The 25,327-nt window shown below is 33.3% G+C and overlaps 1 pseudogene; it reads left to right on the top strand.

The window, feature by feature from the left end:
• The first annotated feature begins 20,423 nt into the window (after window positions 1-20,423).
• LOC110654896 (receptor-like protein kinase) lies at window positions 20,424-24,098 on the top strand (annotated as a pseudogene).
• The last annotated feature ends 1,229 nt before the right edge of the window (window positions 24,099-25,327 follow it).

The raw sequence follows: 25,327 nt of genomic DNA on the forward strand, positions 1-25,327 counted from the left end.
TTGGGTTGCTGGCCTTTAAGAATTGTTGCCTGTGTTTTGTATATTGTAAAAACGGTCAAATTATTAGGTGCATCTACTTACAAAATATTATATTCAATCTTTTTAATTTTATAATATAACTGCTTTTACGTAAATACTCAGTGTATTCTATAAATTACCTTAGAAACGACTCTTTCCAAGAGGCACAACATTGCTTTACTGTTCTTTATAGTAATAAAGTCTATCTTGAGATTGATATGTTGTAGTGAGTGTTGTCTGCTAGACTTTTGTTTTTATTTATTCGGCTGATCAACTAGTAAAGAAAATCTAATAAAATTTCATGGCCGGCATAGGCACATCTAATTAATGAAATTTATACCAAATCATCAAATTTAATAAAATATTTAATTGCCTTGCTAAATTATTAGTCAATTGTAATTAACACTCACTTGAGATCATGTGGACACAAATAGAATTGACTCAGTTATTTGTTTTTTTTTTTTTTTTAACCAGGTAGATTGATATATGCATCCGCTAAATAGTACACTCCACTTACACATACAATAGGATTTAATTATAAAAACAATGAATAAACCTTTAGAATTTTCATATTTATGGTTATTCTTATTATTGTGAATCTCAATAACTAAAGAAAAACACTTTCCTTAAATTTAATTAATAATTTTTTTAATATATTAAAATGTTTTATCATAAATATCCCAAGCACTATTATAGTTATAAGAGTAGTAGTACTACTCAAACTCCATTTAGTGTTATATGTTTAATAACATATAAAAAATATTTTTTTATTTATAATTTAAAATATTTATAATTTTATACAAATATTTAATTATTATATATTTTTTAAAATATAACATCTTAAAATTATACGAGTTTAATAATGAATACTCAATCTATAAAATTTAGATCCAAATTTATCATATTTATTAAATATAAATATATCTATTCTTGATTATATATTACTAAACTCATTTTATTAGGGTTGAATCGAATACTTGAAAATACTTTGATCATTATTATACCTACATTTTATATATATATATATATATATATATAAAAGTATCTAATAAATTTAAAATTGAGATTAGAATGACAATAAATTAATATTAATATATTGCTCATTAAAATAATATGAATTACATAATTATTCAAAACATTTATATTGGGGATTGAGTTCCCATTAGGGGTGTGTGGGTTGAATTTCGTTTCAAGATTATTTAGAAATTAAAATTGAATTAAAATTTTAATACACTTCCGATAGGTTTTTTGATGTTTTGTTTTTTATTTAATTTTTATATTTCGATTCCAGTTTGGTTTGATTAAGTTTCGACACGAAATTCAGTTCGTGAAAAAATTTATGTTATTGTTGTCATGGAAATTTATATTTAAATTACAATTTGAGCTTTAAAATTTTTTGTTAATGTACAATATATCATATAATATACATTTTAGTTATTTTTTAATGATTAATCTTTAAATATAAGTAATTAGTACATATAAAATTTCTTAATTTTATATATATATATATATATATATATATTTTAATAAAAAAAATCAAATCAAAATAATAAAATAAGAGATTTCTTTTATGATTAGTAAAAGATACTTAAAAGGAAATTTGAATATTGTATTTATTTTAAAAAAATTGTTGATGATTCTTACATATACTTACTATTATATGTTGATGACATGAAAATTGATTCTTAAGACATATATGAGATTAATATATTGAAAGCACACAACTTAATGGTGAGTTTGAGGCTGCAAATATTCTTGGAATGGAGATTAGAAAAGATCGACCTTAAAGATATATTTTAGTTGACTAAGAATAAGTATTGAGAAGGTCTTAGAGCAATTATTGGCATTGACAATGTCAAATGTTTTAAGGAATGCACGCCAAATGTTTCATATTTCATTGTAGTCAGCAATCTTATTTAGTCTTCCAAATATTGTACTTGCAATTTAACCCCAAGCTCAATAATTAGACTTTATTATTAGTCTTCAGCATTCTTTAAATCAGAAATTTTCACAGGAAGAATGTTGAGTGAACTTAATTATAATCATATTATGACAGTTGTTTGCTATAATATAATAGAGTTCTTATGCTTATAGATCTCCTATGTATCTCTTTGTATTTATCTTATCTTGCTCTATTGTTTCATTCCCATGTAACTACTACTACCAATGTTGTACCCTATGTATATATAAGTTTCACACTCAATGAATGCAAAATAGATTCAGCCAACCTTATTTAGATCCTCCATGGTATCAGAGCCGTTCTTTGGCTAAAACAGCCACTTGCGACCATGTCATCCTCTTTAGCCCTTGCTTCCTCTTCAACTTCTTCTATTGTTCCTTCTCTTCCTTACATCAGTCAGTATCTTACCGTCAAGTTAACTTGTACAAATTATATGCCATGGAAGGCATAGCTTATGCCCATTCTCAATGGTTATAATCTGGCGTCACACATATCCTCAACATTAACTCCACCGTCTCATCACCAAGCAGATAATACACCTAATCCAGAATATAAGTTGTGGTTTTGACAAGATCAGATGGTTATGAGTTAGCTATTCTGTTCTATCTTTGAAATGCCATTACCGCAGATCATTGGGCTCTCTACTGCAAAGGAAGTATGGCTTAAGTTGGAAGCCATCTTCTCGCAAGGAACACGTACACAAGTCATGCAACTACACAAGCAGCTTACAAATCTCAAGAAAGGGACCGATTCCATTAATGAATATATGAAGCGTACAAAAACATACCTTTGATCAGTTGAGTGCTTTTCAAAGTGCCATTCCTGAAGAGTCTTTTGTCAATGATATTAGAGGGATTGGGCTCTTCTTATCGACCATTCATAAGGGTTATCAAAGCAAGAAGCACACCTATTTCTTATAATGATTTATATGCGCTTTCATTTAGTGAAGAAGAGCAATTAAAAATGGAAAATTCTTTCTGTTGATTCAACTGTTCCTCCTTCGGCACACTATGCTAACACTGCTCCATCCACCCATGGATGTGGTAGAGAACGTGGACGTAGCCATTCATCCACTTATTCGCCTAATCCAAATCCCAATTTTGGCACTCTTACTTATTACAATTGTAATGATTTTAGGCATATTGCCAGACAGTGTCCCTCCGAAACTCCCCTTAAGTACCGAATCAACCTAAGCCAGTTTCTAATCTTGCTGCATCAACCACTCAACCTGTGCAGTCTTGACAATGGATTCTGGTGCCAATTACCATCTGACTGCTGATTTGGGAAATCTTATGCAACATATTCCTTATCAAGGAATAGATGAAATAGTCATTGGCAATGGTAATAAACTTCCTATCACTCATATTAGTTCTTCTTCTTTTCATGCTTATAATAATTCTTTTCGTTTGAATAATATCTTGTGTTCTCTGGTTATTAATTATAATCTTCTTTCAGTGCATACTTTTGTAAAGCAAAATAATGTTTCAGCGGAATTCTTTCCTAATTCTTTTCTTGTGAAGGATATCCCCACAAGACAGGTTTTGCTCCAAGGCCCGAGTAAAGATGATTTGTATCACCTGCCTCTACAACTCTTAGATCATGTCCCACCTGAAGTAAATCTTGCCTCCTTTCAAACCTGGCACGCCAGACTTGGTCATGCCAATCATCGTCTGGTTAGTCGAGTCATTAGTTTAAATAATTTGTCTTGTGGTTCTTTTTCTAAAAGTCCTTATCATGCTTATCATTTGGGTAAAATGCATAAATTACCTTTTCCAGAATCAATTACTCAAGTAATAAACCATTAGAGCTCATTTGCTCCAATGTTTAGGGCCATCACCAATACCTTCTGTTGACGGTTTTCGATTTTATGTAAACTTTTTTTATCATTTCAGTAAATATACATGGATTTATTTCATCAAGTGAAAGTCTGTGTTCTTAATGTGTTTATTAAATTTCCTGCAATTGTTGAAAAGTATTTTGATCTTCCCATTAAAAATTTCCAAGCAGACGGAGAAGGAGAATTCCAAGCATTAAACTCCTATTTACGTGACAATGGCATTAATCAAAGAGTATCTTGTCCTCACACCCTAGAACAAAATGGTTGTGCCAAACGCAAACATCAACACATTGTTGAAATAGGTCGAGCCCTACTACATCATGCTAATATTCCTAAAAAATATTGGACTTATGCTTTTGATGCAAGTGTACTTGCCATTAACAGATTGCCATCAAGTCACAATCCCACCTCCACTCCTTATGAGATCCTATTTCACACCAAACCAACTTGCAATGAGTTGCATGTTTTTGGTTGTTTGTGCTATCCATGGTTAAAACCCTATGCCAAAAATAAATTGTCACCACAATATAGTAGATGTTCTTTTCTTGGGTATAATAAGATTCATAAAGGTTTTCTTTACTTGTAAATTACTTCTGGTCGTATTTATATCTCACTTCTTGTTTCATTTTTTGAGCAGGATTTCCCTTTCCACAGTAAAGATGATCATATGGCAACATCTTCTCCAGTGGCCATGACTGCACCACTTACCCCCAGCCCGCTACTTCCCTTTCCTCTGTCACTCCTACCTACTACCCATGTTGGCATATTTGAACCACCACCACACACACCATACCACTCACCATCCATCTCTAATAGTAACCTGAACACCAAGTATACCACGTCCATCTTCATCTCACCGTGGTCTCTCTCTCCCTATGGACCTCTCATCCCATGCTAAACCAATAACTAAACTCTCAATACCTCAACTGCTACACCTGACTCACCTTCCCAAAACTGACAATGTCCTCCATCGCCATTCTACCGCCTCTCCCACTAAAGCTTCACCCCATGGTAACTTGAAGGCAAACTAACAGTCTAAAACCCAAACTATATGCTGCTATGTCCATTAACTCCTCCACTCCAGCTTGTTACACTAAAGTGATTCTTGATAAACACTGCTGGGATGCAATGAGTGAGGAAATTAAGGCCTTGATCCAAAATGGCACATGGGAGTTAGTTCCACAATCATAAGATGAAAACATCATTGGTTGCAAATCGGTGTTTCAAGTTAAACAAAAACAAGATGGCAGCATTGATTGTTATAAGGCACGTCTTGTAGCCAAAGGATTTCACCAAAAACCAGATGTTGATTTCTCTGAAACTTTTTCTTTAGTTATCAAACCAGCTACCATTTGTGTAGTGTTATTTGTTGCAGTATCAAATGATTGGGAGATTACTCAACTTGATGTATCAAATGCTTTTCTCAATGACACACTAGATGATACCGTATTCATGGAGCAGCCTCTAGGTTTTCAAGATCCAAATAAGCCTGATTATGTGTGCTGCCTCAAATGAAGCCTCTATGGTCTTTGCCAAGCTCCTTGACAATGGAATAAGTGCCCTATGGAAGTATTGGTTGCTCTTGGATACCAACAGTCGTAAGTTGATTCTTCTTCACAAAGATGGTGTTCAAATGTTATGCATGGTGTACATTGATGATATCCTTCTTACGGGTATTAATAGCTTCTTTTTGCACCCCATAATTCACTCTATTCAGTAGCAATTTAAAGTTAAAGACCTCGTGCAACGCCCTCCGTTTAGGTAGTCCGTAAACTCTACTGTTCCGATGACTAACGTCTGTTCGGACAGCTAGGATGTCTGGAACTACACTCAAACTAGAGTGAGGAGGCATAGATTGACTGAATAAAGATTAAGAAAAATCAAGAAAAAATAAAACAAGCAAAGTGCAACTCGATTAAACGAGCCGGGGTTACAGCGATGGGTGACCTTACCGAAAGCGACTGCAGAGACAGTTGCCAATCTCATACTTGTGGGGAAACCCTATGAGACAAATAATAGGATTAAATTGAAGGCTTTAAGAAGTTTAAAAGACAATAAAAATGCTAAGAAAAAAATTAAGAAAATTTAATCAATTAGTACAGACATATATAAACAGATAAACTCAATAAGGGGCATTTTGGTCATTTCAACCCTAGAGTTGAATTTTGACCTAAATATCAGTTAAAATAAGAGAGACTAAAATATATAAAATAAATTAAAAACATGAATTATGTAATGAAAAAATGAGAAAAGAAAAGAAAAGAAAAGAAATAATATATATATTGCATATGTATAATGTCATAATGACATCATAAAAAGTGATAGCCAATAGGAAATTAACAAGCAATTATGAAGAGATAAGAGAGATATAAAATTAGGCCAAATTAATAAAAAAAAATGTCATCTTCCTCATTTTTTTCTCCCATGGCTGGCACACCTCAAAAAGTGTCTTCCTCCATTGTTGTTTCAATTAAGCTAAATTTCTCCTTAAATTCCATCATAAAATCCTAATTTACCTTCACCAAAATTTACCTCCACACCAAGAGGAAGCTTTTGATTATCATAAAGTGAAGAAATTCCAAGGTTTATATAAGTCAGACCTATGAGTCCAGTGTAGTATTTAAGCTATAAATAGAGTTGTATTACTCCAATTGATATGAGGCTAATTGGAGATGAAACTAGGGTCATAATGCCCCATTTTTCATGAAGAAACCATACCTAAAAACTGTCCCTAACCTAGCCTAAAATTAACTTGAGTCTGGGTAACCCTAATCTAGACCTGGAAAAATGAACAAATAAACGGTAAATGTTCAAATGGCCATAACTCACACTAGGAAGGTCAGAATGACTTGATTTTAAAACCATTGGAAAGGTTAGACATAGAAGCACATTTTTTGTGGAGAACATAGAACCCAGATCTGCCCCTAACCAAGTCAAATTATTAGCGAAAGTTAGATCAACCAAACTGTCCAGAACCAATCTGCCCAGAATTTGTTGGACATAGACCTACTCGACTAGTTTTAGCAAAAATGCCATAAGTTGGTCTACAAAATTGCAAAAGCAATGAAACCAGTGTCAAAATTTTTATAAGACATAGATTTATAATATTAATGTTTTGACCAGAACCCAGAACCCAAGGAAAATAAGTCAAATTGTTAGAACAAATTAGTACACCGAATCCTGGAATTTACCTCAACTACCACTTGACACCAGAATAGAATTTATATCATAACTTTCACTAGAAAATCCCAAATGACATGAGCCAAACTGTTCTGGAAACCTAAGAGACAGGACTTCAACTTTGATTTAGAAAATATTCTCAAAATTTGAGTGTAAGAACCCTAAAATGAGAGTCAAATCCACTGACCTGAACCTAGAATCCTGTAGACATAGGGAACCTGAGTCTAGGCCAATTAATTTGCTATAATTAATTCTACTAGATCTGAAAAATTGTAATTCAAAATTCTGAGTAATCATAAGACATAGGGTAACAACTTCTATGAAGAACATTAGGCCTAAAAGTGGCTGTAACATGTCAAATAATTAGGAAAATATTAACTTTAAAATCTGCCTGGTTCTGGAACTTAAGTGAGTTAAGAAACCAGTTTTGGTTATTTGACCATAACTTGAGTTTTAAAACTCAAAATGACATGATTCAAAGACAAGACAAGACATGATTCAAAGAAAAATAAAGACAAGACATAGAGAGACAACTTCCATGAAGGAATTGTAGTCAAACAGTGGTCACATCTTGGCCAAATTGCTAAGAGAACATAAGATACCAAATCTGGACCTAAAGAAAAGTTTAAAATATTATTTGACACATGACATGTAAATTACCTATATGAATTGACAAATGTATAAGTTACAAGAAAATGAAGGGGAACCTATTTTCCCACTATAAATTGACATGAAACTACTATAAATCACTAATAGTGCATGACATAAAATGATAAGATCATAAGTAATTAATAATATTAATTTGCCCAAAGTATACCTAGACTTATTTATATATCATGGATCGATTGGTATCAATTAGGGACTACAGATTGGAATACTGCCCATAGGAATAATTATTGATAGACAATATATATCTGATATGATTGTTCTACAGGCTTTATGTCTGCCCGTTGGCCATTGTGCCTAATTTTATTTCTGACTTTATGCCTGCCCGCTGGCCTTGTGCCTGATATGACAGATATATACATGATAGGCATATGAATGTCTAACTTGTGTACTCCCGTGTATCCAGTTTTTATAGTCTGTCATAGGTTACTTGGGCACAGATATCAGTAATACACTTTAAATTTAAATAATTACATGAAGAGATCACAGATATGAGTAATAAGATTGAACATGGAATAAATGAACAGAAAAGATCCTGATTAACTTAATTGCTTCCAAAGTTCTATAAACATGTAAAAGACTATAAAATCATGAAATCTATATTTCTCTACCAAGTTATGCGTGAAATAAATATTTCAATTATTTAGTTATTTTTATTTCAAATTTATGCACCACTAAGCAATATGTTTAGCGCGTTGGTTCTTACCACGCGTAGGTATAGGAAACCACCTGCAGTCGCAGTAGAGCTTAGACAGGGTTTTGATCAGATCTACTGCAGTGTAGATTGTCACCTCAGACTGTTATTTTGGGTAGGGCTAATGTATAGTTAAATTTTACATTTTGAATATTGTATGTAATTAAATGATGTAAATCATTTTGTGATTGTAAATAGAATTGTAAATATTGTATTTGATTTTATATGAATGAAATGAAGTATTTTATTTATTTGAAAATTTTATGAGTAATGGTATGATATGGTACATGAATAATTGACATGAGAAATGATGTGATGAAATGGAATAAAAAAAAATTTACACGTGATATAATATAATTAAATAGACATTAAATTAATATTGTACATGAAAAGACAGGATAGGGTGCTTCGATACCGAATATAGCACACCTAGCTCGACTACACTGTAGACGGGTGAGAGGTGTTACACCTCGAAATTGTTGATTATTTCTTAGGCATTAAAGTCACCAAGGTGAAAGCTGGCTTATTATTGATGCAACAAAAGCATATTAGTGATCTTCTCACCAAAGCCAATATGGCTACATCTAGTGGGGTTTCCACTCCAGCAGTCGAATGTGAAAAACTCACTATTGATGGTGGAATGTTGTTTGATAAACCAACTCTATTTTGAAGCATAGTTGGCAAACTGTAGTATCTTGCCTTCATCCCTCTGACATCACTTATGTAGTAAACAAAATAGCATAATTTATGCATGCCTCAACAGAGGAACATTGGATGGCTATCAAAAGAGTACTGCGGTATCTTCCAGCAACGGGTCATTATAGGCTTTAAATAACAAATCACCGCACCATCAGCCGCACGTTTATACCGATGCATATTGGGCAAGCAATATATCTAATTGTGAGTTCACTTTAGGTTTTGCTATTTTTCATAGCTCCAACTTAGTCTCCTGGACTTCATGTAAATAATGCACAGTAGCTTGTTCATCAACTGAAGTAGAATATCAAGTTATAGAGACCGCAACTGCTGAGGTTACTTAGCTACAAACACTTCTGTGTGACATTAGTTACCCTCTCAGCCACCTACACTATGGTATGAAAATATTGGAGCCACCTACTTGAGTGCTAACCTAATTTTTCATACCCGAACGAAGCATATTGAAGTTGATTACCACTTCTTTCGAGACAAGATCTCAAAGAAAGAGCTCATTGCTCAATTCATCTCATCCAAGAATTAGTTGGCAGATATACTCACCAAACCTCTTCTTGGAACTTCTTCCATCACAAGCAGCTAACAATTCAGGCTTTACCAGCTCCGAATAGAGTTCTTATGTACATAGATCTCCTGTGTATCTCTTTATGTTTATCTTATCTACTCTAGTGTTTCATTCCCATGTAACTATTGCTACATCTGCTCTAGTATTTCATTCCCATGCAACTACTGCTACCTATGTTGTACCTTATGTGTATATAAGTTTCGCACTCAATGAATGTAAAACAGATTCAACTGGCCTTATTTAGATCCTTCATCATAGTCATAGTACTTGCTATTCATTTAGCTATAAATTCTTTGAATTAGTTGTGTGGAAAATGTGGAAATTTTTATTTTACTTGGACAATTCAATCTAATATATATAGAGACTTGCCAAAAACAAATTTGGCTTTGTAGATGGAAGTCTTCCATAGCCTAATGCGAATTCACCAAATGTACCTGTGTGGGTGAAAGGAAATTCAATGGTTTTTTTGTTGGTTATTCAATTCTCTGAATCCTTCTCTACACAACAGTGTAGCATTTTTTATACAACTCAGGAAATATGGGTTGACTTACAAGATCAGCTTTCACAAGGTAATGCTCCTTGTGTCTATCAATTAAAAATTGATATTGTCAATACTCAGTAGCAAGAATTAACAGTAGTGGCGTGCTACACAAAATTAAAAGGCCTATGGGATGAGCTTGCTTCATACTCACAGACTACCGAATGTACTTGTGGGGCAGCAAAATTATTGGTAGCTGAGAAAGAAAAAGAAAAAGTGCATCAGTTTCTAATGGGGCTTCATGACAAATTTGGTGTGGTAAGATCACAAATACTAAATACTAAACTTTTGCCCACCTTGTCTCATGCATAAGGCTTGGTTTCTTAGGAGGAAAGACAGCAACATGTTTCAGCAGTTAAAGGAACAAACCCAATTGAGGGAGTGGCCTTTTCTGTGAAAAATATGAATAATAAATCCTCTTCTATTCATTCTTCATCTGGGAACAAGGATGTCTCCAAGCTATATTGTGATCGTTACAAAAAGCCATGGCATACCAAAGAGACATGTTTTAGACATGTTTCGAGTTGCATAGGTACCTTGACTGGTGGGAGGAAAATAAGAAAGGCAAAGGGAAAACAACCAATTCAAGTTGAATGACTAAAGAAGAGGTTTCAAATGCTACTTCATCATTACACAAGCTTACAAAGGATCATTATCATCAATTGCTTTCTTTGCTAAAAATGGAAAAGGTTGCAGGTCTAATAGCAAATTTTACTGGTAAAGTAATTACTATTTCTACTACTGGTAGTGAATGGATACTGGATTCTGGGGCTTCTGATCATATGACATTTCAGAAAAATTTATTAAGTAATCAAAATTAGCTTTTGCCAGACTCTAACGTGAGATTACTAGATGGATCTTTTATTTTAGATGATGCTTGTGAAGATATACCTCTAAGTGATTCAGTAACACTTAACAATGTTTTACATATACCTGCTTTTGCTTGCAATCTTATCTCTATCAGTAAATTAATTCAAACATTAAACTGTGTTCCTCACTTTTTTCCCACCTTCTGTGCCCTATAGGACCTAACCACGAGGAGGCTGATTGGCATGGGCGATAAGGAATGGTCTCTATTTTTTCCAGAATTCCACCATTATTTTGGCATTAACTTGTCATAAGGATGAAGTACTACTTTGGCATCAACATTTGGGTCATTCTTCCTCTGATTGATTGTCTCTTATTTTTGAACTACAGTCATCTCGTTTTCATAATAATATTGGTTGTTGTGATGTTTGTCATCGGGCTAAACAGATTCATCAACTTTTTAGTCTTAATTCCATTAAAACTAAGAGAGCTTTTAATTTGATTCACTATAATTTATGGGGTCCTTAACATACTCTTTCTTTATCTAAATCACATTATTTTCTTACCATTGTTGATGACTTTACTAAAACAACCTGGGTTTATTTAATGAAATCAAAAACTAAAGTTTCACATTTGTTGATTTCTTTTCTTGCCATAATTTCATAAACAGTTTAATTGTCTTATTAAAATTATTCGTAGTGATAATAGGACGGAATTTACCAACATTTCTCTTTAGTAAATTTTTCAATAAGAAGGCATTTTGAGTCATTTTCTTGTGTTTCCACTCCACAACAAAATGGTGCAGTGGAATTCAAACATAGGCATTTATTGGAAGCACTAGGGCCTCAAGGTTTCATTCTGGTTTACCCATTAAATTTTAGGGTGAATGTATTTTAACTAAAACTTACTTGATCAATTGCACACCCACTGCCTTACTCTCCATAAAGAGTCCTTGTGAACTTTTATTTTCTTCCAAATCTCCTTACTCACATATGCATGTGTTTGGTTGCCTGTGTTATGCCTCAGTTATACCTCGTACACATGATAAGTTGCATGCTAAGGCTACACCTTGTGTGTTTTTGGGATATCCATATGGCCAAAAGGGGTATAAAGTCTATGATCTTACTTCGCCTTTTTATGTCTAGAGATGTGGTGTTTTATGAAAATATATTTCCCTTCCAATATACCATGATATCCTCACCCAATCACAACACTCCACTTCCCTTACCAACTGATGATCATGTGTCTGGTCAAACTCTATCACATTCACAACCATTGTCCACCACAAACTCTATCCCATTTAGTCATGAAACTGAGCTACCACTCAATAATGAAACTGAACCACTTATGGCTGTTGAAAATGATGTTGAAATAAATGATGATACTACAGTTTTTCCAACTGAATCCAATGTTACACCTTACCCATTGAATCTTTATTAAACACTGTACCTCTAATAGTGTCTCATCTAAGGTGAACTAAAATCCAGCCAGCCTGCTTGAATGATTATCAAGTTGATTTGCTTGGATTGCATAAAGATCATTCTTTAACTTCTACTAATGCTACAATCTCCACAAGTATACTTTATTCCTTATCTAATCATGTTTCTTACACCAAATTTACCCAAAATCATGCTTGTTTTCTCTCAGCCCTCACCAATGTGGATGAGCCCACCTCTTATAAGCAGGTTGTGTAGCATAAGTGTTGAAGAAAAGCAATGGAAAACAAGCTAGCTGCTCTTGAACAAAATCAGACCTAGACCTTAGAGCAATTACCAAAGGATAAATGGGCTATTGGATGTAAGTGGGTGTAAAAAATCAAGTTCAAATCTGATGGTACCATTAAGTGTTATAAAGCTAATTTAGTAGCTAAAGGATATTCACAAGTAAAAGGCATGGATTATGATTAGACATTTGCACTAGTAGCTAAATTGACCACTATCCGCACCTTATTAGCTATAGCTGCTGTGCACAATCGGCAATTATATCAATTGGATGTTCATAACGCTTTTATTCATGGTGACTTGCATAAAGAGGTTTACATGTAACCTCCACTAGGTTATTTATCTGCCAATGACAAACGTGTTTGTCATCTAAGGAGATCCCTTTATGGATTAAAACAGGCCTTGCGAAAATGGTTTGCAAAGTTTTCTACTGCCATTTTACACTACGGATTTACTCAATCATAGGCTGATACTTTTTTGTTTACTTACCATAAAGGTAGATCTTTTGTAGCCATATTTGTAACACCTTGAACTTTTGAGCTCTGAATAGTACTATTTTCAGTCAGTGAAAAGTACTATTCAAAGTCAGTTTGAGAACTAAAAATGAAATGAAAATAAATTAAAATAAGTAGTATAAAAATCAAAGTGACCATCAGATTATGGACTTAAACGTCATCAATAAAAAAAAATAGACTATAACCCGATGAGGGGCATTCTGGTCATTTCACTCCCAAAAGTGATTTTTGACCTAAATGTCAATTAAAATGAGAGAGATTAAAATATTGAAAATAAATTAAAATTATGAAAGTTGTATGGAATTAGAAAGGGACATAGATGGAATTAATGAGATTGTTAAAATTATAATAATTATAATTAATAATTAAATTAAAAAGTTAGGATAATTATTAAAGGAAGAGACAAAAATCATTAAATGCAAAAACTCCATCTTTTTCTTTCTTCCTTTGATGGCCGAACCACCTCCCTTGCTTCTTCCTCCATTGTTGCTCTTCTAAAGCTCAAATTCCCTTGGTTTTCTTCCATAATTCCCATAGCCCCCAATATTAAACTTTGATATTTGACCTAGAAAAGAAGATTGGGAGCAAAAAGAACCAAGAAAATTGAAGTTTTAGCAAGAAGGAAATTTGGTCAATTGAGGTTAGTGCCTAATCTAACTTTCTTCCTTCTTTAATTCTTAAAACTAAGTTGAATTGATATGGAATTGCATGAAAAGTGATATAATTAATGCATATATGGACGACCAAAATTTCGGCAGCCATGGTAGGAGGAGGAATTGATGTGTTTCATTGACTTTAAACTTGAATCCTAGCTTGGATAAGATGAAATATATGATTCGTCTATTGAATTGCAATTGATTGTATGAAGTTGGGATTATGTGAAAGTTAGGGTTTTGGAAATTTGGAGATTTTGTGCTATGCTGTGTAATCAATGTTCTTGAGGTCAAATATTGACCAATTAATGTGTATTGATTATGAAATGAAGTTGGTGGTTGAGATGAATTAATGAATTGGAAGTGTGCTTAATGTGCAGGAATTCTGGACCCTTGAGTCCAATAGGTTTGAATGAGTATAAGTTGAGCTACATCCCTCCAATTAGTGTGAAGCCAATTAGAGATGAAACCTAAGACATAATGCTAGAAATATTATGAAGGAAGGTTTCCCAGAAAATGACTATAAGTTGCTTTAAATTAGGCTTGCATCCGGAATTGACATTCTGAACCTGGGCAGAATTGACCATATGAACAGTGTTTAGTAAATTAGGCATAACTCACTGTAGAAAACTCTAATTGACCTGATTCTTGAACTTATGGAAACTTAAGAAATAGGAGAACATTTCATATGAGGAACTTAGAGCCAAATTATAAACCTAACTCAACTAAATTGCTAGGCAAAATTGGTCTAGTAAATTTGCCCTTTTCCTAGACCAAACCTAAAAATCCTGAACTTTAGGGTATCCAACCAGCGATGGCAAAAATGCCAACTTGAGTTACAAAATTGCAAATGCAGTGATTCTAAAGTCAAAATTTCCATAAGACATATAACTAAAACTTTTATCTTTTGACCATAACCCAGATCTTAAGGCAACTTAGGGAATTTGTTAAAGTAAGTTAGAAATTGAAATGCTGGAATTCCTACGATCCAGCAATCAGCCTTATAACCTTCGATTGGTTATTTAGCTATAACTTTCTCTAGAAAACTCCAAATGAAGTGATTCAAAAAGATTTGAAAACCTAAGACAAAGGCCTAAAATTTTATTTGAGGGACCTAGATCAAATTCAGAGCTTAAGGTGCTCTGATGATAGACATAAAAATTAGTGAAAATTCTAACAAACGTGGATATGCAGGGTTCAGCACTTAGGAATAGCACTTAGTAATTTGACCATAACTAGAGTTACAAAACTCCAAATTAAATGATTCAGAAAGGGAAATAAAAATTTAAACATAGGGGAACAACTTTCATGAAGAAAGTGAGGCCAAACTGAATTTACATTTTGGCTAAATTTTTAGGGAAAATTAAACCATCAATTCTGGAAATTCATGAAACTTTCATAAATGACTTGAAATGTGATAAGAACTTGACATAAATGGATTAATGATCACATGCACCACATGAATAGGTGATTGGGACTTAAGTTTCCACTATGAATAATGTAATAATGCTATGAAGCATGAATAGTACATGTGGTGAATAGTGAGATTTATGAACACATAATGATACCAAATTACCCTTGTATGCCTAGACTTATATGTATGAGTTAAATCGATTGACATGTCAATTAGGAACCACAGATGCAGTACTACCCATGGCTTTTGAGCCCACTTTATGAGTGATCATTGATAGACAATGTATGTCTGATATGGTTATTCTTCTAGCTTTTATGCCTACCCAATGGCTTTATGCCTAACATGATTTACTGGCTTTTATGTCTGCCCTCTAACTTGATGCCTGATAGACGTGTACTTGAGAGGCACTTGGAGTGTCTAACTAGTATATTCCCATGTATCCAGTCTTAACAGTCTGTTATAGGTTGCTTGGGCAATAAAATGAGATACGATAGTTGAACATCAAATAAATGAATAGACATGATAAATAAATTGTGAATGACTCTCAATATATGAAAATACATTTCTTTATGATGATTACACACCTGAAACATATACTTCTATTTATTTAGTTTATTCTCGATTTTATTATTGCACCACTAAGCAATATGCTTAGCACGTTGATTTTTCACGCGTAGGTACTGGAGATAAGGACCAGTAGTGCTCAGATCTGCAATAGGAGAGTTGTTACGTTATCAGAGTATTTTGGTAGGGCCCATGGATGTTTAGTTATGTAAATTTGTATTTCATGTATACATTGTAAATAGGAGAAAGCTTGTAATTAATTTTTGGATTGTATAAGTTCCGTAAGTTATGTACATAAACTTTATAAATGAAATGAGATGAATTTCACATGAATGACTATGAAAAGTTTATATGAGTGTAAATGATGTGATAGATGATATGAAATGATGATTAAAGTTGAGAATGATATGGAATTATTTAAACAGGTATTTGATTTTAACAAGTCAAATATTAATAAAACAGAGAAAACTCTATTTGTTTTTCCTTTAAAAAAAAAACCAATAAATGGAATATCACTAATAAATGAAATTTAAATTAATAATGCATAAGACAAGATAAGATAGGGTGCACCAGCGCCGAATATGACATTCTTTACTCGGCTACACTATAGATCAGGTAAGGAGTATTACAATATTAGTTTACGTGGATGATGTGATTTTGACTACTAACGATGGTTCATAGTTGAAAGCTTTGAAAGATTATCTGTCCACATGTTTTCCAATTAAAGATCTCGACAAACTCAAATATTTTCTTGATATTGAGGTTGCTTGTAGTCCTGAAGGCATTGTTTTATCACAACGAAAATATGCCTTGGATATTTTATCCGAAATAGGAACGGTTGGTTCCAAACTTACTCTGTTTCCTATGGAGCAACATCAGTGCTTAGCTTTGGATGAGAGCCCTTTACTAAATGATCTTGGACCTTATCGTAGGCTTGTAGGACATCTCATTTATCTCACCATTACGCGGCTTGATATTTGTTATGCCGTTCATGTCTTATCACAGTTGATGAATGCTCCTCAGATCAATCAATGGGCAGCGGCTCTAAGAGTGCTGCGTTACTTGAAGAAAGCACCTGGACGAGGCATCTTCCTTTCTATTGCTAGTCCTCTTACTGCCTTTTATGATTCAGATTGGGTAGGTTGTCCCATTACTCAGCAATCAATCAGTGGTTATTTTGCGTTCCTTGGTCATTCTCCCATTTCATGGAAAAGTAAAAGCAAGTAACTGTGTCTAAATCATCCGCTGAAGCTGAGTACCGTGTTATGTCTGCAATGGCAAGTGAACTTATTTGGTTGAAATAATTATTATCTAAGTTGTCTGTTTCTCATCATCGCCTATTCATTTTTCTTGTGATAATCAAGTAGCTTGTCACATAGCCAATAATCCTGTTTATCATGAACAAATCAAACACATCAAAGTAGATTGCCATTTCATTCGTGAATGTATCCAGAAAGTTCTCATTGAATGTAAGCATATTTCTTCTCAACATCAACTTGCTGATATCCTTACCAAATCATTAGGTGTGCATTAGTTCCAGATATTAGTTGCTAAGTTGGGCATTCGTGATCTCCATGCTCCAACTTGAGGGGGCGTATTAACGTGATGTGCACGTGGTAGAAAGTAGAGCATGAGTTTGAAATTGTCAAGCAATAGAGCAAGAGTTTGAAATTGTCAAGCAACTGTAGAGTCCAAGAGTTTGAAATTGTCAAGCATCTGCAGAGTCCAAATCCAAACCGTGTTCGCCTATCTTGGAGATTTTGTAATATAAAATCTTGTAACAACTTTTATTTCTGTTGGCTAACTTTTGTATTTATACGCACTGAGTATTGAACTGTATTATGAATAAAAATACACAAAAAGAAGCTTTAAACTCAAATTTTCACCATCTCCTTCTGCAAATTTTATCACTTGAATTGTTGGCCTACAAGCACTCATAAAAGAATCATTGTTGTCAAGATCATCTTCACATGATATTCAAATAGATTTGGATAAAAATTAATGACATGGCCTTTGAAGAGTTAGAAAATTCTTCATAAATCCTGGCTAAATTTTGCTTCAAGGTATGCTAAATTGTCATGTATGTTGAGACCAAATCAAGCACATGCGATTACTATAATTAGCCATATTTTCGAAGTACCTATGAATGAAAATGATAGCTTCATTAAATATGTCAAGCGTAAGGTATGATCCAGAAATTTATTTTAGTGGGTATATATATACTCGCATCCGCACAAGCACACACGTGTGTGTATATATATTTATAAAATGTTCGTAATTATTTTACATTTAAAGATGTAAGCATAGAATAATATTCATTTATTACTTGTTACAATTTTTTCAATATTTTTATACTTTTAAATTTATATTAAAATTCTTTTGATTAATTTGCCTTCAAATATTAAATAAGCACAATTTTTAACTCAAGTGTTTCTTCGATATTAATCTCACTTTGACCTATTAGATTAAGGCAATATTTTTAAATTAATATTATTAAAAATATGACTTTTTAATATAGTATTAAGTAATGATAAATTATTATAGGTGAGATTTGAATCCCATTCCACTAACTATTAGGTAGTTTAATGTAAACCATTAAGTGGTTATTTAAGAAATTTTTTTTATAAAAATAGTAATACAAAATAATGTTACAAATTAAGATTATGATGGATATAGTAAAAAATAAAAATATTAATAAATAATTTAAATTTAAACTTAGGTTGTATAAAAACAGTGATAGTATTATTTATATTAATTATTAAGATTAAAAAAATAAGATCAAATTAAAATAACAAACAATGTAATACATAGTTTTATTTAGTCTGAAACATTTAAATTATAAGTTTCATTTGAGTCAAAATATATCATTGAATTATAATAAATGACAAATAAAATAAAATCAATGAATAATTTAAATTTTAAAATTTGTGGATAAATTTAAATTATTAAGTAAAACAATATAGGATAAATATAAATTTTTAAATATGAATACAAACTTTAATATTTAAAGAAAAACAATATAAGGATCTCTTTAGGGCATGAGTCTTTTGAATTTAAAAGTGACCTTTGAATTTGAAATCTTTCACTTACAATATTGTAATCCACAAATAGATTGTTGATTTGAACAAAAGGAATAAATGTCATAATAATATAAAAAATTAAAAATTAACTCACATATTTATTCATAATTATACTGATTTAATTTATAAATAATATAATAATATAAATCTACTTTAAAAAAAAATTCTCAATTTCAATTATCCAAGTGGTATGAAAAGGGGAATGATTGCTATTATTATTCGAGGAAGAATGTTTAAAAATACAACGGCCAGACGGTGCCCTTCACTACATTTCTATTCATAGATAGCCCTTTTTCTTATAGTTCACTAATTTTGCATAATTTTTCTAATTTGAGATGATTTTGCTACGAATTGTAACACCTTAAATAATTTTCAGATTTTTAGTAGTTGGCTATAAGGCTATGCAAACGCATAAACTTGTTTATTTTCCACCGATGGGACTTAATTGCACCACGTCTTGAAACATTACATAACATATATCAAAAAGTTTACAATACAAGGATTTGACAAATCTTATTTTTAATTCTTTTAATTCTCCAATTGATTTTGAAATACTAGCTTAGGAAATGTTTTCAACCATAAAATAATATAATTCATATATCAATGAAATTTTAATTTAATAATATTAAAATTATTTTTAGAGATATAAAATTTTAAATTTAAATAATAATAAATTCATAAACCATTTGCTAGTTAAATCAAAACGGAGGCAAGCACCTATAGATTTACACATTAAACAAATCCCTTTTTGCTCATTCGCAATTGACTAAGAATACATGTTTACCAAAAGTGAGGCAATAACCTTTAGGTTTACCCATTAGACAAATGACTAAGAATAAATTTTATTTTTTTTATTTCTTTCAAATAAAAGGAATTATTTATTATTGGGCTTGACTATTATATGAGTAGGACTGTCATAATTTAATTATAATAAAAGGAACTATAGTTTAATTTTTACCGATTTAATATTTTATATTTTTTTATTAATAAATATAGTTGAAATTGTTAGTTACTATAAAATAACATTGATACGATGAACACATGACACTGTTAAAGTCATGTGTTTGAGTGGACAGCACATAAACATCCATTTACTATGTATTGCTATGTCAGTATATTCGAAATATCAACGTTTAACAATAATTAACGTTTAAATAATATTTACTCGTGAGAAAAAAATAATATATTAAATTAATAAAAATTAAATTAGTTTCTCGTGTATAAAATTGCAAAATTATTGAATATTTTTTTATATTTTTTTAAAAACTTATATAATTATTTTTTAATTTGAAATTTGGTCTAATTTTAATTAAATTGAAATAATAAAATAACCTCAATTTGACTGTAATAGATATTGTTCTTCCAGTCTCAAGACCAATGTGCACCCCTAGTTTCAACAACTCAAGCCTCAACATTATTATTATTATTATTATTATTTTTTAAATATGCCTCCTTTAAGCTTTCTCTCCCATATCTCTCTCTCTCTCTCAGTTGCTGATATCCAATCCTGTTTTCCTTCATTCTCCAGGACAGGTACTTCAAAACTTAAAACATTAGTCTGTAAACGGTTAACTTCACTTGCATGCTTGTAGCTGGTAAGTGACAACTCCTCTTCCTCCTTCCTTTCTAGTTTTGAAGTACTAGATTGTACGTAGCATGAAGCTTGTTTTGATTCTCTTGTTGTTGCAACATTTGTCAATGTTGCTTGTTTCGGCTTTGAACTCTGATGGGTTCACTTTATTGTCACTCATGAGGCATTGGACATCCGTACCTCCTTCCATAGCCTCGGGGTGGAATGCTTCTGATTCTACCCCTTGTTCATGGGATGGCATTCAATGTAACAGTAGAACCCACAACGTCATCTCTTTAAATCTTTCAGGCTATACCATTTCTGGTCAATTGGGACCAGAGATCGCACATTTGGCCCACTTGCAGACCCTTGATTTGGGCAATAACCATTTCTTAGGTGCGATTCCATCAGAGCTTAGCAATTGTACTCTATTGGAAACCTTAGATCTTTCTGAAAATTATTTTACTAGAGAAATTCCGTACAGCTTGAAAAATTTGCATAATTTGAAGCTGTTGAGTATTTACTATAATTCTTTGAATGGAGAAATAGCTGAAGGTTTGTTTCAAATTCCACACTTAGAGACAATATACCTGGACCAAAACAGTTTCACTGGTTTAATTCCCAGTGAAATTGGGAACTTGAGTAAGGCTTCCAAGTTATGGCTAGACTCCAATCTATTGTCAGGTACAATTCCTGATTCAATAGGAAATTGTAGTGAATTGAAAGAATTTTGTTTGAGTGAGAACAAGTTGGTTGGTCTTTTGCCTCAATCTCTAAATTTTCTTGATAACCTCGTTATCTTGGATGTCAGCAATAATAGTCTTGAAGGTAATATTCATTTGGGTTTGGGCAATTGCAAGAATCTAGAAACTCTAGTTTTGTCATACAATCGCTTTGCTGGGGGTCTGCCACAGGGTCTGGGCAACTGTAGTAGCTTAGACCAGTTGGCCATTGTGGGTAGCAACTTAACAGGCAATATCCCTCCATCTTTTGGCTTGTTAGATAAGCTTTCAATTCTTTACCTTACTGAAAATCATTTGTCTGGAAGAATTCCATCTGAGCTTGGGAAGTGCAGGTCGTTGAAAGAATTAAAGTTATACAGAAACCAACTTGATTGGGAAATTCCAAGTGAATTAGGAATGCTGAGTGAACTGCAGAACCTCGAATTGTTTGAGAACCACTTGACTAGTGAGATTCCAATCAGCATTTGGAAAATTCAAAGTCTTCAACATGTTTTTTTGTATAGGAACAATCATTCAGGCGAATTACCTATGGAATTGACGCAGCTCAAGCATCTGGAAAGCATCATATTGTATGATAACCAGTTCTTTGGAGTCATACCTCAAAGCTTGGGAGTTAACAGCAGCATAAATATACTGGATTTGACGGATAATCAGTTTACTGGTAACATTCCCCCAAATCTTTGCTTTGGGAAGCGTTTAAGAGTTCTGAATTTAGGTCATAACCGCTTCCAAGGTAGCATACCATCTGATATAGGAAACTGTCCGACTCTGTGGAGACTGATCATTTACCGTAACAATCTCTCAGGGCTTCTACCGGAATTTCCAGAAAATCCGAGCCTTTCACACGTGAACATCAGTGACAACAACATTACCGGGAAAATTCCATCAAGCCTGGGGAACTGCAGCAATGTCACTTCGATTGACTTGTCAATGAATAAACTTACAGATTTTCTTCCCCCCAGAGCTTGTTAATCCCGTAAATCTTACGGAAGTGTTTCTGGCACATAACCGTTTGCAAGGTTGTTTGCCTCCTCAGCTATCGAACTGTAAGAAATTATACAAGTTTGATGTTGGGTTCAATTCACTGAATTGCTCAATTCCCTCGAGCTTTAGCAATTGGACTAGTCTATCCACTTCAATTTTAGAAGAAAATCATTTTACTGTGGGGCATTCCACCATTTCTGGAAGAACTTAAAAGGCTTAGTCTTCTGCGAATGGGTGGAAACGTGCTGGCAGGGGAGATTACCTCTTCAATTGGAAGCCTGAGCAATCTTCAATATGGTTTGGATATCAGAAGTAATGGATTGATAGGTCATATTCCTCAGGAACTGGGGGATTTGAGCAAGCTAGAAAGTCTGGATATCTCTAGCAACAATCTTACAGGAAGGTTGGACGATCTTAATAGAATGCAGTCACTATTGGAAGTTAATATTTCATACAACGGCTTCACTGGCGCAATTCCTGAAAAACTGATGAAATTATTGAATTCGTCTCCATCATCATTCTTGGGCAATCCTGGCCTCTGTGTCAATTGTCCTGTATCAGATGGCTTGAATTGCATTGGAAACAGCAATTTCAGAGCTTGTGCCCGGAATTCCAATGATGGAAAAATCCTTAGCAAAACAGAAATAGCAATGATTGCCCTTGGATCATCATTAGGTGTATTTCTGCTTCTGGGATTAGCTTGCGTGTTTCTATTTTGCAGAAGAAGAAAGCAGCATGAACAGTTGGGAAGGGAGTCCATGCAGGAGGATAAGTCCCATGTCAATCAAATAGTGGAGGCTACTGAGAATCTAAATGACAGGTATATTGTTGGGAGGGGAGCTCACGGAGCTGTTTTTATGGCTGAATTAAGTCCAGCCAATGTTTTTGCTGTAAAGAAGCTTGTATTTTCAGATCAGGAAGATGGAAATCGAAGTATGATCAGAGAAATTCAAACCATTGAGAAGATAAGGCATCGGAATCTGGTGAAAGTGGAACACTTCTGGTTTAGAAAGGATTACGGGTTAATCTTGTACAGATACATGGAAAATGGGAATCTGCATGATGTTCTATATGCAACGAATCCGCCAAGAAAGCTGGAATGCAGTGTTCGATGTAAAATAGCAGTAGGAACTGCTCATGGATTGGCATATCTCCACTATGATTGTGATCCCCCTATATTACACAGAGACATCAAACCACAGAACATACTCTTGGACACTGAAATGGAGCCTCACATCTCTGACTTTTGTATTGCCAAGATCAGTCATCTGCAACATCTATGTCGATGGCTGGTACATTTGGTTACATTGCACCAGGTGATTTATCTTCCCACATTTCTCACTGGTTTTTCTTTCTTTTACATGTTTACAGCTTTCTGAGAAGGTTTATTTTGGCCTTGACAGAAAATGCATATAAGACATCAAGGGGTAGAGAATCTGATGTATATAGTTATGGGGTCGTTTTGCTTGAGTAAATAACTGGAAGGAAGCCAGCAGATTCATCATTTATGGAGGAAATAGATATTGTTGGATGGGTTAGGTCAATCTGGAGTGAGACACAAGATATCACTGCAATTCTTGATTCAAGACTGATGGAAGAAACTCTGGATTCAAGTACTGCAGAACAAATTGTTGGTGTGCTTCTAATTGCATTGAAATGCACTGGGAAGAAGCCAAGCAGCAGACCCACAGTGAGAGATGTTGTGAAGCAATTGCTAGATGTGAAATCCCCTAAGAGAAGCAGACACAGCAGAGTTTAGCTTTTAATTGCACTGGTAGATCAAAGGGATAATATCTTCTAAAGTTGTTTTGCATAAAATAGCCCTGTAATTTTGTTATGCAATTTGTGGTGTATTGTGGTTTGCGGCCTAAGACCAGAGTGAAATGTATGGATAAAATATAAGGTCTCAGGCCTAGACTGGAGTTAGGCTCATGGTTTGAACTCCCCAAGCCTAGCCCTTAGATTGTAAGAGTTTCCTACAAATTCAAATAGACAAAGGTCTCTCTCCTCCTAGGCTTCTCAGTTGGGCCCTAAGAGAACATTTTCTTGCAAGATATAACAATCAATGTTAATTTTTATAGCCCTCCTGAATTTTATCATTTATTTCACTTTTATTTTTTAATTTTAATTTATTACTACAAAATCTTTAAATTTTAATTTTATTTTGATAAAAATCTCTTTAGCTTATAATAACAAGTTTTCAAGCTAAGAAATTCCTCTAAATTTCAGTGTGAAGTCTATAAATATAGTTTTAGCACTTTTTATATTATAATGTGACGTCTATAAATGCCTTTTTATCTTTAATTTATCAGTAAATGTAAATTTCATTTCTAATCCATTAAATATTAATGATAAGTGTGTATCTTTGATGATAATTGTGCATTTTGTAATTGCTTCTCAGAAACAAGGGTGCTCACAGATGTATCGAAGAACTTTAAGATAACTGAAGTATTTTTCCAAGTCTCAGTTTTTTAAATCTAGAAAACTGGAAACCGCATTGGGTTAATGAAATTGAAGGTGAGCTTCTTGGCTCAGGCTCTTTCTAGTCCTCCCAAATTATTTTCATATGCTCTGTTGTTTTGAGGTCAATACAAGCGCATCTTTTGTTTCTTTTTTGACAATTCCTGTAGCTCTTCAGTTAACATCAACCTGAAGCCCAATAATCAATCTTAATGAATTAGAATGAGAAAATAGATTGGACTTTGGCGACTGAAGGCTCATTTTCATCGTGAGAAAACAGATATCAAGTTCAACATATAATACAGGCTAATCACACTATAGGAAAATATTTAAGGTATCTCACTATGTGAGTTTAAAGGTGTGTCCGTCGCTTTTAATAATACTTATTTCGGAATCAAACATGAGTTCTCCTTTTAGAAGTGTGTCTTACCACTGCAATCAATATTTGTTGGTGACCTTTTTTTTGTGTCAAGATTGGCTCATCGTTCATTGATTCACCAATTTTATTGTCACGACCCAACCTATGGGCCGGACCGGCACTAGGACCTGGGCCAGCCTAAAGCCCCCGAGGCCCGTAGTAAGCCTAACTATTCCTTAACCCAACTCTAAGGCCCATTGGGCCCAATTTCAAGAATTCAACCGAACAG

The sequence above is a fragment of the Hevea brasiliensis genome, chromosome 6, assembly GCF_030052815.1.
Source record: "Hevea brasiliensis isolate MT/VB/25A 57/8 chromosome 6, ASM3005281v1, whole genome shotgun sequence".
NCBI lineage: Eukaryota > Viridiplantae > Streptophyta > Magnoliopsida > Malpighiales > Euphorbiaceae > Hevea > Hevea brasiliensis.